Here is a 17,914-nt window from a genome sequence, read left to right on the forward strand (position 1 = left end):
ATGCAAAGGGATTTTTTTTTGCCCAGTTGTTAATTTTTGTGACAAAGAAAGCAAACTCCATAATGATTTTCTTCAATGCCCATTATCTTCTTTGAAGTAGATTGGTGTGGCCAGAAGCAGACATGTCTCAATGTCCAGAAAGTCAAACTTCTTAAAATATTTTAAATGACATATTATGTAGGTTTTTGAAGTGTTTGAAGATTACCTACCTAAGTGAAGTATATCTATGTATACCTAGAAAACTTAACTAACATGACTATAAATTTGATTATCATAGATGACTAATTACTAATCTGTATTTCTCAACTATATACTATAATTTCAAATGAGTTGCACAAACAAAATACTTTAAACAAGAGTTTAGTTTATGCATAGAGTATAACAAAATTAAATTTGTATCAATAAACTAAAATCCATAGCAATGTAAAACATTTTTAAACAAGTTGTTGCTCTTTAAAAGTAGAGTCAACAATCTACTCTTTCATCCTATCTCATCTATATCCTATATTTCTATATCATACCCCCTTTCTTATTTTAGAAAGAAATTGACTATGACCAATAACAATTTGTAATCAACAACCTAAACAATGACAAACATCTAATATCCATTTTTTTGGAATGTGGGCATAGTTTTCTAGGCTACTTCCTGCTCATAGGAGGTGCTAGTAGTTTTATGAGGATCCTAAGAAAATTAAGATTTGTGGTCAAGTTCTAACTAGAATAGTCTGTGACACTGTATTCTCTGAACGTGTTGCCTTGAAGCTGTTCTGGATGTTGGATAATCATCTGGAGACCTCTCAGGGGCGTCTTCCTTGATCAAACCATATTAGCCTGGGAGCAATCCACAGGTTCTCATCTTCTGTGGAAACAAAAGCAGAACCTCTTTTTCAAAGCAATGTATCATTAGACATAAATTTTGAAATCAAGATACCTTTAAAATATACACATTGATTTAACTCAGCAGCTTTTACAATCAAATGTCTCTCTGCAGTTAAAAATCCCAAAGACAATATAATCTAGACTCTGTTTGTGATATCCATCTTTGCCTGGCTTATTTTTTATATTACTTTTACTGTTTCTTTAAAGACTTTATTTTGTGAAACCATTTCTTTCTTTATATAACTGTTTATATACATTTTCTTCTCTCTTCCAAGCCAAGTACATACATTTTTACACACACTGTAAACCATTTAAAGTCTTATTACATCTGAATCTGCCTTATTGTGAATCTATTGCTTTAAACTGCAGTGGTTAGTACTGAAGCTGCAGCCTTGGCTGCTGACTCCACCAGTCTCAGCTTTTCAACATGGTGGAGATAATTCACAACCAGCTCTGGGACCAGGCTGTCCACTGACTCTGGGAAGCAGTGGGTCTGTGCCTCTATCAAAGCAGCATGTAGCCCAGAAACCTCTTCTTTTTTTGTCTGTGCTAGCAAAAGCTAAATCTACCACACAGTGCACTACATGACTTAGAGACATCTCTGTGTAACTTGGTGAGCTTGCCTGAGACACAACTATGAAGCTGTTTTTAGCTCCATTTTTAAATCTCTTAAGTTCTCTCAGGTTTTAGGTGGAAACTCTTGTCCCATGTTGGGCACCAATTGTAATTGGAAGTTTTCCTGTGTCCCACCCAGTCCACAGCCAGTTAGACACAAGTAAACACACAGAGGCCTATATTAATTACAAACTGTATGGCCGTTAGCTCAGACTTGTTACTGACAAGCTCTTACACTTAACCCATAGTTCTTATTTTTGTTTTGCCACATGGCTTGGTACCTTTTCTCAGTTTTGCCTTGTCATCTTGCTTCCTCTGTGTCTGGCTGGTGACTCCTGACTCAGCCCTTCTTTTTCCCAGAATTTTCCTCGTCTACTTGCCCCACCTATACTTCCTGCCTGGCTCTTGGCCAATCAGCATTTTATTAAACCAGTGTACAAAAACAATATCCCACAGCATCCAAAAGATTCTCACTGGGGAAATACATTGCTCCTAAGGGTAGGCTGCATGTCCGCCAATATATAGCCAACAGAATAAGAGTTCAACCTCATCATTAGAGGCTCCTTGTCTCATAATGTTATGTCAGTGTTTTCCCTCTTAAAAAAACAAACAAATAAACTTTATCTTACTTCATATTTTTACTTCATTTTAATTATAAATCTTTTTTCTCTCTTTTTCCCCACAGGACCTTGGTGCATACAACTTCTGTTTTGTATTTTGTGTTATTCCTGAGTTTGAGAACAAGTGGGTATCTACATCTGCATCTGGTTCTTGTGCCTTTACTTGAACTCTCTTCCTTCTGTTTATTTTGTATGTTTTTTCTATTTAAATGTGTTAGTTTTTGTTTTATCTTATTATACTTTATTTTATTATTATCCCTTGGATGCCTGTTGGTTTTCTAATAAGATATAAGAGGTGGATCCAGATAGGAGGGGAGGTAGAGAAGAAATGGGAAGAATGGAGAGAGGGAAAACTATGATTAGGACATATTGTGTGAGAAAATAAAATCTATTTTCAATAAAAAGAAAGATAAAGAAAAAATTTAAATTAATATAAAATAAATTCCAGAGAGTCAAAGGCTGCCATGTACTGGGACTTAAGACCAGAGGAGTTCAAAAGTGTGTCGAGAGTAAAGGATAGGAAAATTGAACCAAGAATTGCTAGTATCTTCCTCCTCCGTGCATTGAGAGCCTGACATGTGGAGGTCCAGCTTCCTCTCTGATCTCCTGCCCCAGGAATAGGACATAACTAAATGTGAAGGGATATAGGACTTTAAGAGTGAAAAGTCTATGTAGATTCTAAAAACTGTTGAGGTAGAAGTCTTAGAACAAATAGTTCCTTATCTCCAAAACTGATTTTCCCCCAAAATGTGCAACAATAAAAAAAAACTCAAAGAAAAAGCATTAATGTTCTACTTTTATTTGTAATTTATTTTATTTATTTGTTTATTTACATTTGAGAAAAGTCACATTCTATGTTATGTTGGCTTAGAATTCACTCTATGGCATATATTGGCCTCAGACTAATGATAATCCTTATGCCTCAGATTCCTAAGTGCTAAGATTATGCGTATGAGCCAACATGCATGCCTTTTGTTCTGATCTTCGATGGCAGAAAATTGAAATTTAGAATTTAAATGTAAACTTCTTTAAGTTTCTATCTCTGTGTTCTGATAATTTAATGAGAAAAGTATACTATAGTTCTCAAAGTCATTTTAAGACTTTATTTTATCAATAAGTTCAGAATAAAATATATAGAATTTGTTAGGCAGAAAATAAACCATATGTAACCACATAAAGCCCAATTGAAGGGAAACTTAAATGTGGCAATATATTTCATGAACCTGACATGACTGCAAATGTTTAAATAAGTGATCTCTGGCAAATGTTAGAAGGGGTATTTTCAAATTATCTACAGGGTCTAGAAATGATTTGGGAGCTATTAACACCAATCCCAACTCAAGGGACAACATTAGCTGAGCATCCTCATTTGCAATTCACATTGAATGGTACCATCCTTGAATATTTTAAGGAGGTCTCCCACCATGCACCTGGACATAAGTAGCATATAGTCACAGAAGAAACCATAGCTTCTGAGGATATTTCATCCAACAACCATTCATTCCAAATAAGTCCAACATCTTCCAGTTCCTTAAAAAGTTTGAGCATGAGACCTATTCGGTGGTCCTGACTTGTGTATAACCCCATTGTACCATGAGTTATATGCTGCCTATCCTCTGTTTTATAAATTGTACTAGTCTGATAAGGATATAGGGCCTGAGTAAGATAATGAGGATCACAGTGGGCCCTATTAGACTTGCCTCTATGTTAGGGAGCTTTTTTGACCCAGCATTTTAGCCTTATCTGAAGAGGGAACGTAGACGATGTATTTTCTTCTGGAACTGCTTCGAGCTGGCACTGGGGCGCAGTTGTCGGGTGGAGGGCAGAAAGCTGAAAAGCTGGTCAAAGACTGGGCAAGGGGCATTTGTCAGAAGCAAGTAGCTGCCTGACCCCATAGCGACAAAGGAAGAATCATGTTAGCTGGGCTGGTCTGCGTCAGCTTTTAGCAAGTCCGGAGCTCACAGTCGTCTGGAGCAGTGTAGTCAGCAACTGAAGCTTGGAGGTGACTGCCAGCCAAGTGGAGATCTGTTGAGACAAATTTAAACTAGAAACAGAAGTTAAAATTTATGAACTTATTTGGAACCCCTTAGGTCCATATCCTTAGTAATGGGAAAAGCACTAGTCCCAAAACCATGAGAGAGGAAAATATCATCTTTAGGAATACTTATCTGGGGTCCTTTTGACTTCTGTGAAGTGGGTCTAGGTTTTATGACTCTTTTGATACTTTGAGGCCTACTTACAAAATGACATAAAAGTTTTAGATACATTAGTATTACCAATCCGTACTGAAATCCATATTGTAAACAAAGCAGGTAATGGGTACCTGTAAAACAGTAGAAGTGGACTCATACCTTTGAGTCTCAACAAGAACTACAGATTTGGGTTAAAAGCTTGTGCATTTTCCTTCTGTCCAGAAAGTGAGGTATAAATTGGACAGAGATTTTTGGCCTGATGAGAAGCACTTTTAAGTTTATATTTACATATATTTAGATGACATCTAAAACAAATTCAAAATGTTGAGCTTGTAACTGAACAATAAGTAGTCATTGCTCTACCAGCTCATCAGGGCTCCTAAATGTTTAGCTCTAGACCATAGAACAGGAGAGAAATCTGAAACATATTTTATCTTAAATCATTTTTTTGAGATCGTCAAAGCTTAGAAGTTTTTTTTTATCCTAAAAGTGAGCTAACAAGCTAGTTATATCCTTGCAGAAGGATCTGGTTGTCTGATGCTGCCACACTGACAAAGTTAGAGCTAGCCTAGCCATCAGTACTATCAGAATTCTGAGAAGGATAATATCTGAGTGCAGACCAAGAAGCTTTCAATCCAGGAACTCAAAAGAACAGAGTCAGGATGTCTGATGGTAACCAATTAACCATGAGATACCCCTCTCCAGAGATAACACGACCTGACCCCAGAGAAGAGTTGTAAAACTCCTGACAAGGCAAACAGACAAGCTAGAATAAGATAAAGTCCAGGCCCGGGAAAAATTGGACCAATCAAGGATGGACCTGTACTAACCCCCTCCCCTCTAAAAAAATTTATGGGTTTTGCCTATAAAAACTAATTTCCCCAAGAAAGAGTAACTCTTCCCTGCCTCACTTGAGATGGCTTGAGATGAGTTCCCTGTCATGACTTGTAACAGATAAACCTTGCTTTTGCATTCTGGAAAAAAAAAGTTTGAGCAATATAAATTTTTCAATATTATTATTTAGCCACCTTGAAAAAAAGCTCTCATATCTCTGACCTGTGACACAGTATTTTGGAATAGAATGGCATAAAGAATACATTACATCAAAACAGTAAGGAAAACAAGATGTTATCATTTCATGCATTTATGAGTGTCTCAAAGAAAATGTTGCAATGGTGTAAGTGTAACTAAAAGCATTATTATCTGTTACCCCCCTTCCATTAGGCCTTTTTTCTGCACATATAATGACTTTTCTCCTTTCTTCTCACTTCTATATTTTGTTTCTTTAAGATGAAATATTTTTAGTATATGGAAATTGAAAACTTTAGCTAAAAAATTATTCCTCCAGAGGTACATTTAGCATTTATGTTTATATTTTAGTGGTATATTTGCCTTATATTTTAGACATATGCTGTATAGCTAATGAAAGTCAACAAAACCCCCACCTACAACAGCTCACGTGTAATTAATGTTTATTTCCTTAAATCTGAAACCAGGGTTTCCTGATAGCCTGAGAGCATTCTCTGTACAGAGGGCACTTTGAACATGTAGGACTCTTCTTCCTGGTAACTTTCCATCCTTTTATCTCTATGTTACAGGGCCAGTCTCAATTCATTCAACAAAGGAGTCTGGTGAGTACACCATCCATTAAAGGATTGAGTGCTGTGCTGAGAAGGAGCTCACACCACTTCTTGAAAAACACACAAAAATATATTCTTTATGCTATCTTGAATTTTTAAAATTAACATAAACCCACTAAGAATGAATTATGGGAGAGTTAGTGGGACAGATGCATGAAAATGCCAAGATCAGACCCATGACTTTTGTATTCTTATAACTACAACAACAATGGATCATGATCTGCAATGCCTTTGCTTCTTTGAGATTCCTTTTTTCTGTAATTATGTATATATCTATATATCTGTTAACACATACACACGAATACAGTGTCTGTGGTCAGAATAGGACATTGGATTCTCAGGAGCTGAGGTTAGAGGTGGTTGAGAGCCTCCAGATGTGGGTGCTGGGATATGAACTCAGGTCCTGCTCAAGAGCCAACCATGCTCTTGGCCACCGAATCACCTGTAGCCCACCTCTTTGCTTCTTATTAATACATTATCAATTAAATAATGATTTTCTGTGTGAATATCACAAACTGAGATTATTTTGTGTCCTATGAGTTTAAGAGAAGAATATGTTTCATTGCTGACGAGAATACTCTGTTTCCATAGGAACTCTTATATCTTGATACTTTTCTCCTTCTGTAAAATCTCCATAACCAGCATGCTCTTTGATAATAACTCCAGTTCCCTCAGCTCTTCCCACATGTTCAGTAAAATCATTCTATTCTCACTTACCTTTTGAATCCAGCTAGTATCTATGGTCAGGTGTCCTTAAGGCAAACCACTCTACAGTTTCTCAATAGGAGGGCTTCTATCCACTTAGTCAGAATTGCTGAAATGACAAGAATGAGAATCTCTATGCCAATGCATTTGAGGAACGTATGCACTAAAGTGCTGGTTTGATTCAGTATAAGCTGCTGTGCAGATTCAAGGTCCAAGATGGTCAGTGATTTAATCCAAATGCCAGGGTTTTAACTGTGTTTTGTTAGAATGACAACAAAACAAAATAAAAACAGAATCCTAAAGCTTCTTTATTAGAACAAAAAGGGAACATTGGCTTTGTGTTGCTACACTGTAGTAAACAACTGGTGCATTGAGACAGCGAGAGTGCCCACAGTATACACTGGTACAGGGTATATAGAGAACAGATTGCAGTAGGGGGAATGAAATTTGCAGTTTTTAGACCATGTGAAACTGACATACTGAGTCCATGTTATCATGAACATATCTCACTGATGGATATTTACTATGCATGATAGAGAACTGGGTAGCAACCAGAAGGAGGAATGATTTGAAAAGTGACAAAACAGAAACAATACCTTTTTAGCCAAGATCATTATGTTTGTTTGTTTTCAAATAACATGAGAGGACAAAGATGTAGAGGTTTTATGACTGGGATCCTGCAGCAGGTATCTTAACAGACCAGATCTGAAAGTGTTGAAAGGTGGGGCAAGATCAGGCTTAATTTTCCAGGGGAAAGGACAGGGGGAGGGGTAAGTACATACATCACAGAACTATCAGAAGGACACAGGATCTCTACTCCAAGAAATATTAAGAGACTGAAGATAGTCAAGGGCCAGATGCCCCAGATATGGAGCACTACAAAAATGATGTGACACATGTTGAGACCCCCTGCCCAGATAGGTAAGTCAGGCCATGTGGTCATTACATATCATATTCCAAATTATTCTAAGAGATAGAATGATGGAGATGAGACCAAACCCCAGTCCTACTCATTGCATCTCATTAGCACTGAGATATCAGCAGATGATTGACATGAAGATAGAGGAGGGAACTTATTTACTTTGAAAGATTTCACAGAATGAAAGCACTGAAAAAGATTGGAGAAGCTTTCTGATGAACAAAAATAATATAAAATTATTCTAGAAAGAAAAATAGAAGGTAACATTTCAATTATAAAAAAAAATGATAAGCCATGAGCTAAATAGTCTTCCATGAACCAAGACGGCTTAGAAATTCAAGGATGTTTTCCAGTGAAATGGAACTATGAGTACTATGAAAATATCAGCTGTGCATTGTTACATATTTATATGACAATAAAGAATGGATAATAAGCATAATTCAGCCATCATCAGAGAAGCTTCCTCCTGCAGCAGATGGGAACAAATACAGATACCCACAGCCAGACGGTTATGCACAGAGACTGTGAAACACACGGCTCTAAATGGTTTTTCTACACCAAATCTCTCCCCTCAGAGCTCAGAGAACCCTAAAGAAGAGGATAAAGAAAGCATAAGATCCAGAGGGGACATAGGACACCAGGAAAACAAAGCTACCTAAGTCAACTGAGCAAAGATCATATGAACTCACATAGACTGAAGCAGCAGTCACAGGACCTACTCTGGACTGCACCAGGTCCTCTGCAAACATATTCTAACTTTCAGTTTAATATTTTTATGGAATTCCTGAGTGTGTGAACAGGTGTGTTTCAGGTTCTTGTAATTTCTCTTGGGCTATTTTACTTCTGTTGGTTTTTCTTGTCCAGTTTCAATGTTATTTTTTTTGTTGTATCTTATATTTTATTATTGTTTGTTACCTCTTAGAAACCTGTCCTTTTCTAATAAGGAACAGAAAAGGAGTGGATCAGGAGTAGGGGGGGTTGGGAGGAATGTGGAGGAGTAGAGGGAGGGGAAACTACAATCAGGGTATATTAGATGAGAAAAGAATATACCTTAATAAAATGTGAAAATTTTAAAGTAAAAAATAAAAACAAAAAAATAAGAGTATGGAGAATGTTGGAGGATATAGCTCAGTGGTGGAGATTTACCTCACAAATGACAATCTCTTTGATAGATTCCCAGGCTTTCAAAAAAATCCTGAGATATTATGTAACATTTTTTCTTTATATTGATGAATTCTGATATGGTTCAAATCAGAACATGCTGTTTAGAGGTCTTAATTAAAGAATAAATCACATTTTCACCAATCACCAAGGTCTCTTTTCAAATATTAACTCAGGTAACAAAATAATTTATTGCCCAACTGTGTACAGGTGACTTTTGTTAGTTTGAGTCTGCAGTCGTAGATACCACTGCAAAAGAAGCTTCCTTTCCCAGAACAGCTAGTGGAAGCAGAGCTCATTGACTTCAACATGGTTTCTGGTGGCAGCATGGACTATGGACACCAACATGGCCCCCAGCTACAGCACAGTCCCTGGGAGAATTTTGAGGTGGCCCAATCTAGAAAATGAAGCATTCTCCATCCCCATTAGTGTGAGCTTCAACAGCTCTAGGTCCACATCTCTCTGGCTCATGCATGGAACTCTGCTCTGCCATCTTTTTTTCAATTTCAGGAGAACACTTTTAAAAGGTCCCATAAGACCTACCTTTTTTAAATGTTTCTGCGTTACCTGGCGCTCTCTGACTCATCCTCTGCTGCATCATCCCTACTCTGAGCCTCCTTGAGTCTCTCAGGCTCCTTGGAGCTGCTCCATGGGCTTGGGGATGCCAACAGCCATTGCCATCTTGAATTGATCTCCACTGTAAATTCTTGAAAATAATTGATGTAATCCCAGTTTTTTTTTAGTTTCTAATTTATTTTATTTTTTTTATTTATTTTACAACACCATTCAGTTCAACATAACAGCCACAGATTCCCCTGTTCTCCCCCTCTCGCCCCTCTCCCCCTGCCCCCAGCACACCCCCCATTCCCACCTCCTCCAGATCAAGGTCTCCCCCGAGGACCAGGGTCGACCTGGTAGACTCAGTCCAGGCAGGTCCAGTCCCCCCCTCCCAGACCAAGCCAAGCGTCCCTGCATAAGTCCCAGGATTCAAACAGCCAACTCATACAACGAGCCCAGGACCCGGCACCAACGCACAGCTGCCTCCCAAACAGATCAAGCCAAATGACTGTCTCACCCATTCAGGGGGCCTGATCCAGTTGGAGGCCCCTCAGCCTTTGGTTCATAGATCCTGTGCTTCCATTCATTTGGTTATTTGTCCCTGTGCTTTATCCAACCTTGGCTTCAACAATTCTCGTTCATATAAACCCTATTCCTTCTCACTAATTAGACTCCCAGTGCTCCACCAGGAGCCCAGCCATGGATGTCTGCATCCAGATTCCTCAGTCCTTGGATGGGGTTTATGGCACAACTATCAGGGTGTCTGGTCATCCCATCACCATAGTAGGTCAGTTCCTGTCGTCTCTCAACCATTGCCAGCAGTCTTTTGTAGGGGTATCTTTGTGGATCTCCGTGGGCCTCCCTAGCTCTCTGCTTCCTCCCCTTCTCATGTGGTCTTCATTTACCATGGTCTCCTATTCCTTGTTCTCCCTCTCTTTTCTTGATCCAGCAAGGATCTCCCACTCTATTTCCCTCGACCATTGCTCTTCATTGTTGCCACTCATGACCAGGCTGTTCATGTAGATCTCATCCATTTCTCCGTGTCTTTTTTGGGGTCCCGTTTTCCAGGTAGCCTCACTGGTGATGTGAGTAGCAGACCAGTCATCCTTGTTCCACATCTAGCATCTTCCTATGAGTGAGTACATACCATATTTGTCTTTCTGAGTCTGGGTTACCTCACTCAGGATGATTTTCTCTAGATCCATCCATTTGCCTGCAAACCTCATGATGTCATTGTTTTTCTCTGCTGAGTAGTATTCCATTGTGTATATGTGCCACAATTTATTTATCCATTCTTCAGTTGAAGGGCATCTAGGTTGTTTCCAGGTTTTGGCTATTACAAACAATGCTGATATGAACATAGCTGAGCAAGTGCTCTTGTGGTATGATTGAGCATTTCTTGGGTATATGCCCAGGAGTGGTATAGCTGGATCTTGGGGGAGACTGATTCCCAATTTTCTAAGAAAGTGCCATATTGATTTCCAAAGTGGTTGTACAAGCTTGCATTCCCACCAGCAGTGGAGGAGAGTTCCCCTAGTTCCACAACCTCTCCAGCATAAACTGTCTTCAGTGTTTTTGATCTTAGCCACTCTGACAGGCGTAAGGTGGTATCTCAGAGTTGTTTTGATTTGCATTTCCCTGATGATTAGGGATGTTGAGCAATTCCTTAAATGTCTTTCAGTCATTTGGGTTTCCTCTGTTGAGAATTCTCTGTTTAGTTCTAAAGCCCATTTCTCAATTGGACTGTTGGTCGTTTTGATGTCTAATTTCTTGAGTTCCTTATATATTCTGGATATCAGTCCTCTGTCACATGTGGGGTTGGTGAAGATATTTTTCCCATTCTGTAGGCTGTCGCTTTGCCTTGTTGACCATATCCTTTGCTCTACAAAAGCTTCTCAGTTTCAAGAGGTCCCATTGATTGATTGTTTTTCTCAGTGTCTGCGCTACTGGTGTTATATTTAGGAAGTGATCTCCTATGCCAATGCGTTGAAGCCTACTTCCTACTTTCTCTTCTAGCAGGTTCAGAGTAGCTGGATTTATGTTGAGGTCTTTGATCCACTTGGTCTTAAGTTTTGTGCACGGTGACAGATTTCGATCTATTTGCAGCCTTCTACATGCTGATATCCAGTTATGCCAGCACCATTTGTTGAAGATGCTTTCTTTTTTCCATTGTATACTTTTGGCTTCTTTGTCAAAAATTATATGTCCATAGGTGTGTGGGTTAACGTCAGGGTCTTCAATTTGATTCCATTGGTCCACATGTCGGTTTTTATGCCAATACCAAGCTGTTTTTATTACTGTAACTCTATAGTAGAGCTTGAAGTCAGGGATTGTGATGCCTCCAGAAGTTGTTTTATTGTACAGGTTTCTTTTAGCTATCCTGGGTTTTTTGTTTTTCCATATGAAGTTGAGTATTATTCTTTTCAGGTCTGTGAAGAATTGTGTTGGTATTTTTGATGGGGATTGCATTGAATCTGTAAATTGCTTTTGGTAAGATTGCCATTTTTACTATGTTAACCCTGCCTATCCATGAGCATGGGAGATCTTTCCATTTTCTGACATCTTCTTCAATTTCTTTTTTCAGGGACTTAAAGTTCTTGTCATATAGGTCCTTCACTTGCTTGGTTAGTGTTACCCCAAGGTATTTTATGTCATTTTTGGCTATTGTAAAGGGTGATGTATCTCTAATTGCCTTCTCAGCTTCTTTGTCCATTGTATATAGGAGGGCTCCTGATTTTTTTGAGTTGATCTTGTATCCTGCTATGTTGCTGAAGGTGTTTATAAGCTTTATCAATTCCTGGGTGGAATCTTTGGGGTCACTCAAGTATACTATCATGTCATCTGCAAATAGGGAAAGCTTGCCTTCTTCCTTTCCAATTTGTATCCCCTTAATCTCCTTATGTTGTCTTATTGCTCTGGCTAGAACTTCAAGTACTATATTGAATAAGTATGGGGAGAGTGGACAGCCTTGCCTCGTTCCTGATTTTAGTGGAATTGCTTTGAGTTTCTCTCCATTTAATTTGATGTTGGCTGTTGGTTTGCTATATATTGCCTTTATTATGTTTAGGTATGTTCCCTGTATGCCTGATCGCTCCAAGACTTTTATCATGAAGGGGTGTTGGATTTTGTCAAATGCCTTTTCTGCATCTAGTGAGATGATCATGTGGTTTTTTTCTTTGAGTTTGTTTATATGGTGTTTTACATTGATGGACTTTCGTATGTTGAACCACACTTGCATCCCTGGGATGAAGCCTACTTGATCATGGTGGATAGTTGTTCTGATGTGTTCTTGGAGTCTGTTTGCCAGTATTTTATTGAGTATTTTTGCATCAATGTTCATGAGGGAGATCGGTCTGTAGTTCTCTTTCTTTGTTGCATCCTTGTTTGGTTTAGGAATCAGGGTAATTGTAGCCTCATAGAAGGAGTTTGGTAATGTTCCTTCTGTTTCTATTATGTGGAACAGTTTAGAGAGTATTGGTATTAACTCTTCTTTGTAGATCTGGTAGAATTCTGCGCTGAAACCATCTGGTCCTGGGCTTTTTTTGGTTGGGAGACTTTTAATGACTGTTTCTATTTCCTTAGGGGTTATTGGACTGTTTAAATAGTTTATCTGGTCTTGATTTAACTTAGGTATGTGGTACCTATCCAGAAAAATGTCCATTTCTTTTAGGTTTTCCAGTTTTGTGGAGTAGAGGTTTTTGAAATATGACCTGATAATTTTCTGGATTTCCTCAATGTCTGTTGTTACGACCCCCTTTTCATTTCTGATTTTGTTGATTTGGATTCTCTTTCTCTGTCTTTTGGTTAGTTTGGATAAGGGCTTGTCTATCTTGTTGATTTTCTCAAAGAACCAACTCTTTGTTTCAATTTTTTGTATTATTCTCTTAGTTTCTAATTTATTAATTTCACCTCTCACTTTGATAATTTCCTGGCATCTATTCTTCCTGGGAGACTTTGCTTCTTCTTGTTCTAGAGCTTTCAGGTGTGCTGTTAAGTCACTAGTGTGGGATTTCTCCAACTTCTTTATGTGGGCTTTTATTGCTATGAATTTCCCTCTTAGCCCTGATTTCATAGTGTCCCATAAGTTTGGGTATGTGGTGTCTTCATTTTCGTTGATCTCTAGGAAGTCTTCAATTTCTTTCTTTATTTCTTCCTTAACCCATTGGTGATTCAGTTGAGCATTATTCAGTTTCCATGAGATTGTATGTTTTCTGTAGTTTTTGTTGTTGTTGAAATCTAACTTTAAACCATGGTGGTCTGATAGAACACAGGAGGTTATTCTAATTGTTTTGTATCTGTTGAGATTTGCTTTGTGGCCAAGTATGTGTTCAATTTTAGAGAAAGTTCCATGGGGTGCTGAAAAGAAGGTATATTCTTTCTTGTTAGGATGGAATGTTCTGTAGATATCTATTAGGTCTAATTGGGTCATGACATCAGTTAAGTCCTTTATTTCTCTGTTAAGTTTCGATTTGGGAGATCTGTCCAGTGGTGAAAGTGGGGTGTTGAGATCTCCCACTATTAATGTGTGGGGTTTTATATGTGGTTTAAGCTTTAGTAATGTTTCTTTTACATATGTGGGTGCCCTTGTGTTTGGGGCTTAAATGGTAGAATTCAAACTTCATCTTGGTGGATCTTTCCTGTGATGAGTATGTAATGACCTTCTTGATCTCTTTTGATTGATTTTAGTTTGAAGTCTATTTTGTTGGATATCAGGATGGCTACCCCTGCTTGTTTCTTAAGACCATTTGATTAGAAAGTCTTTTCCCAGCCTTTTATTCTTAGGTAGTGTCTGTCTTTGAATTTGAGATGTGTTTCTTGTATGCAGCAGAAAGATGGGTCCTGCTTTTGTATTCATTCTCTAAGTCTATGTCTTTTTATAGGTGAATTAAGTCCGTTGATATTAAGGGATATTAATGACCAGTGATTCTTCATCCCTGTTATTTTTGGTGGTAGTGTGTGTGTACTTCCCTTCTTTGGGGTTTACTGTTGTGGTTTTATCTATTGCCTGTGTTTTCGAGTGTGTATCTGACTTCCTTTGGTTGAAATTTTGCTTCTAGTGCTTTCTGTAGGGCTGGGTTTGTGGATAGGTATTGTTTAAATCTGGCTTTGTCTTTGAATGTCTTGTTCCTTCCGTCTATGATGATTGAAAGTTTTGATGGGTATATTAGTCTGGGATGACATCCATGGTCTCTTTGTCTGCATTACATCTGTCCAGGTCCTTCTGGCTTTCAAAGTCTCAAACACCCTGACTCCCTATAAAAGGTTCAAGAAAGGCTTGTGCAATGGAGTTCACAGTTCTCAAAGGTTTATTTCCTTCTGCAGCTTCTCATCCTTAGTTCCTGGAATCTTTAAATATCAGTACTGAATTTTACTTGTTCAATGTCACTAAATTGCTCTTGAAGACTTAAGTGTCATAGATTCTAATTAAATGACTGAGGGCACCCTATCACAAATCCTTTTGCTTCTAGCTGGGATTGCATTGTGGAAGGCATAAGTAGAGTTTCCTCCAAGCTTGGGTGCTGTCTAATTGGGTGCTTTTTAACTGCTGGTAATATCGAGAGAAGCCTATGTGGTAACTGCTGGGTTAATGCTTATTTACAACCCTCTGATGTGTGCACAACCACTCATAGCTGTGTAGAGTCTTCTAATGCTAATCTCAAAGTGTCAGGTCTGTTCCTTAAGTTAAATGTTACCTAAGAGCTCCTTCACAGGGTTTTCAGGCGCTGCACATCTCCTAATCTCTACTCTACCATGTAACTACCATAGTAAGTGGATGCTAAGCTGGGTTTATTCACTAAATTTGTTGAGCTGAATCATCAATATGGTGTTTTGTTTGCTCTGATTTCTTTAGGGAAAGATCTCTCTCTCTCTCTCTCTCTCTCTCTCTCTCTCTCTCTCTCTCACACACACACACACACACACACACACAAATACACACAATGTTCTAGACTGCTGGAAAGGCAGGATGACAGCATAACAGGATAGCAGGACATGGGTTTGATGTTCCCCATTTTCTCTTTTCTGTCTTAGAACAGTAATGCCATCTACAGACATAATGATGTAATTCCCCCAACCCAAGAGCAGTTTCAGTTTTTAAGCTCCTTGGGCAGAATATTGACATCACTAACAAACTTTCCTGGGAATCTTAAATCAAACTGGAGAACAATGTGGTAAAAATGGAAGCAGCCTTGCAAGAACAAAGACTCAAAGAAGCATTTATGATATATCATATTTTTTTATTTTATAATTTAATTTAATTTTACATATCAGCCATGGATTCCCTTGTTCATTTTCCTTAGTTATGATAAAAAATAATTAGATATAAAACCTTAAACTCACAAATACAAGATAGATACGATATCTTCTTTAGTATTAGAATAACTCTATTTCTTGATAATTGTTTTGTTATTTGTAATTTTACTATGTTAAAGTTAAAACCTCCCTTTTTGAAAAAAAGAAGAAAAGGGGAAGTGCTGTGGATATCACTCTGTATAAATAAAACACTGATTGGCCAGTAGCCAGACAGGGAGTATGGGTGGGACTAACGGAGAGGAGAATTGAGGGAACAGGAAGGCAGGGAGAGAGAGCTGCCAGCTGCCGCCATGACAAGCAAGATGTAAGGTACCAGTAAGTCACAAGCCACGTGACAACTCACAGATTATTAGAAATGGGTTAATTTAAGAAATAAGAACAGCTAACAAGAAGCCTGCCACAGTTATACAGTTTGTAAGCAATATATGCATCTGTGTGTTTATTTTATAAGTGGGCTGTTGAACTGCCGGGGCTTGGCAGGGCCTGGAGAGAAAACTCCAGCTACAAAATTTTAAAGAGACAACCTGCACTTTTCATCTCCTTTCCCATCACTGATTCCTCACTCATCCTGTCCTTTTCTTCATGATTCTCACCCTTGTTGACCTTATGGAACTTGACAAAGTCATCTTTTAATCAGACTTCTGGCAGCTCACACATGTGCTTTTCCTTACTATTCAAAAACATGAGGAACAATGGTGGTGGTATCACAAATAAGAGATTTCATGAGTAGGAGAGTTCTTGAGCATGTGCCCACAGGGCCCAGCTTTTAGACAAAAGAGTTGGCAGGGTAAACAGGATGTGTCGGCCTTGATGTTTTAACTGCACTATCTCTGCCCAGGCAGCCAGTTGTAGGTGTATAGCTGTTGGTGTCAGAACACAGACACCACTTCCCTTCATCCTGTAGTCTGTTGATTGGTATAGAAAAGAGGTTAGCCTTTCCTGTAGCTACACAGTTACCAGAGGACTATGGACCATCTGCAATTGGAGTTGCTCAATACAGTCCCTGGGCTGTTCGCCATACTTGGGTAGGCAGAATAAATACAAGATTGCAGAGCTGTCCCCAGGGAATGGCTCCTATAGTCTCAATGACAAGAACGTTGTGTGTTTGAGGAAGGGAAAGATAGTAAAGGTCCCACCAGTCATACCTAGCCCTGAGTTTGGTTCAACAGAACCTAAGGAGATGTATGCATGTGACTCAAAGGAGCTCAGGCACTGGAGAGGAGTTCTCTGGGCATGACTCCGTTGATCTTCAGAAGACTGTGTGTGCTGGTTAGGTACATCACCTTCCTGTTCCATAGAGGAAGAGAAAGCTCAGGTTTAGAGATAAGCCCAGGTACCACAGTTTACATTTCCCAAGTTGTATAATGCCTAGAACATGGGGTTTTTGTTTGTTTGTTTGTTTTCCACTGTTGGTATTCTGCACGATGAAGGCAGTCTCCTGAGATCATAGTAAATATCCCTCTCATTTCCTCTCCCTTCCAAAGACAAATTACTCTTACTAGGGCACTCATGTGTCCTCCCAGACATCAGTTTGTCACGCTCAGTTTCTGATCACACGCTCCACTCAAGAAAAGTTTCTGATACAATTGTGAATCTTTCCTGATTCTTGGCCTGATGTGAGGGTTGAAGCAGGTTAGTAGACTTCCTGGGTGCAGCATCTCTCTAAGTTTCCACAGCATAGCTCCCCTACCTCTGAGCATCCTCAGTTTCTCCTGTCATTATTTAATGCTCTCTGAGGTGATGTTGTGAAACAATACACTAAGGTGCTGTATGAGCAAAGATCCATATGGTTATTGGGAATGGAAGAAAGAGACCACTGTCTGTTTCCTGTTTTGAAGTTCAGGAGGATGGTCCATTTTCTCAAGTTTCTGTGGATCCACAAACTCTATCTGCTGCCTCAAAAGTGCCGGGTTGACAATCATGCACCATGGCAGCTTAGCTATACTTCTGGATAGCTGATGTTTGCTGAATGTACCAGCTGATAGAAGAGTGAGGGTCTTTCTCTCTCTGAATACTGGGAGGAAAAGGGTTGTGGGATTTCAGGGTGTGTCTCTTCTCACTACAGGAATTCCTGAGACCCTGCATGCAGAGATCAAATTATTTCAGGACCTCAATTAGACATTTGGAACTTTTCTGTACATCTTAGTCACTCTGCTCTACTCCTTTAGACCCCTTGTGAAGAACCTCAGAAATCTCCCAGAATATCGAAACTCTCTTGCCCCTGAAAGAAGCTCTAAAATCTGCAGGGTGTGTCTTCATTGTCTATGTGGCTTACCTAATATCTTCAGAGAAGCAGGGAGCTACTTAGAGAAA

At 38.9% G+C, this 17,914-nt stretch overlaps 1 long non-coding RNA gene across 1 annotated transcript in view; it reads right to left on the reverse strand.

The window, feature by feature from the left end:
• Positions 1–6,653: 6,653 nt before the first annotated feature.
• LOC143266991 (uncharacterized) overlaps positions 6,654–17,914 on the reverse strand; it is a 180,248-nt gene continuing 168,987 nt past the window's right edge. Inside the window, exon 8 of the long non-coding RNA XR_013041849.1 lies at positions 6,654–6,760. This is a non-coding gene — a long non-coding RNA (uncharacterized LOC143266991). The remainder of the gene's footprint in view (positions 6,761–17,914) is intronic.

This window comes from Peromyscus maniculatus, chromosome 1, assembly GCF_049852395.1.
Source record: "Peromyscus maniculatus bairdii isolate BWxNUB_F1_BW_parent chromosome 1, HU_Pman_BW_mat_3.1, whole genome shotgun sequence".
NCBI classification, from domain to species: Eukaryota; Metazoa; Chordata; class Mammalia; order Rodentia; family Cricetidae; genus Peromyscus; species Peromyscus maniculatus.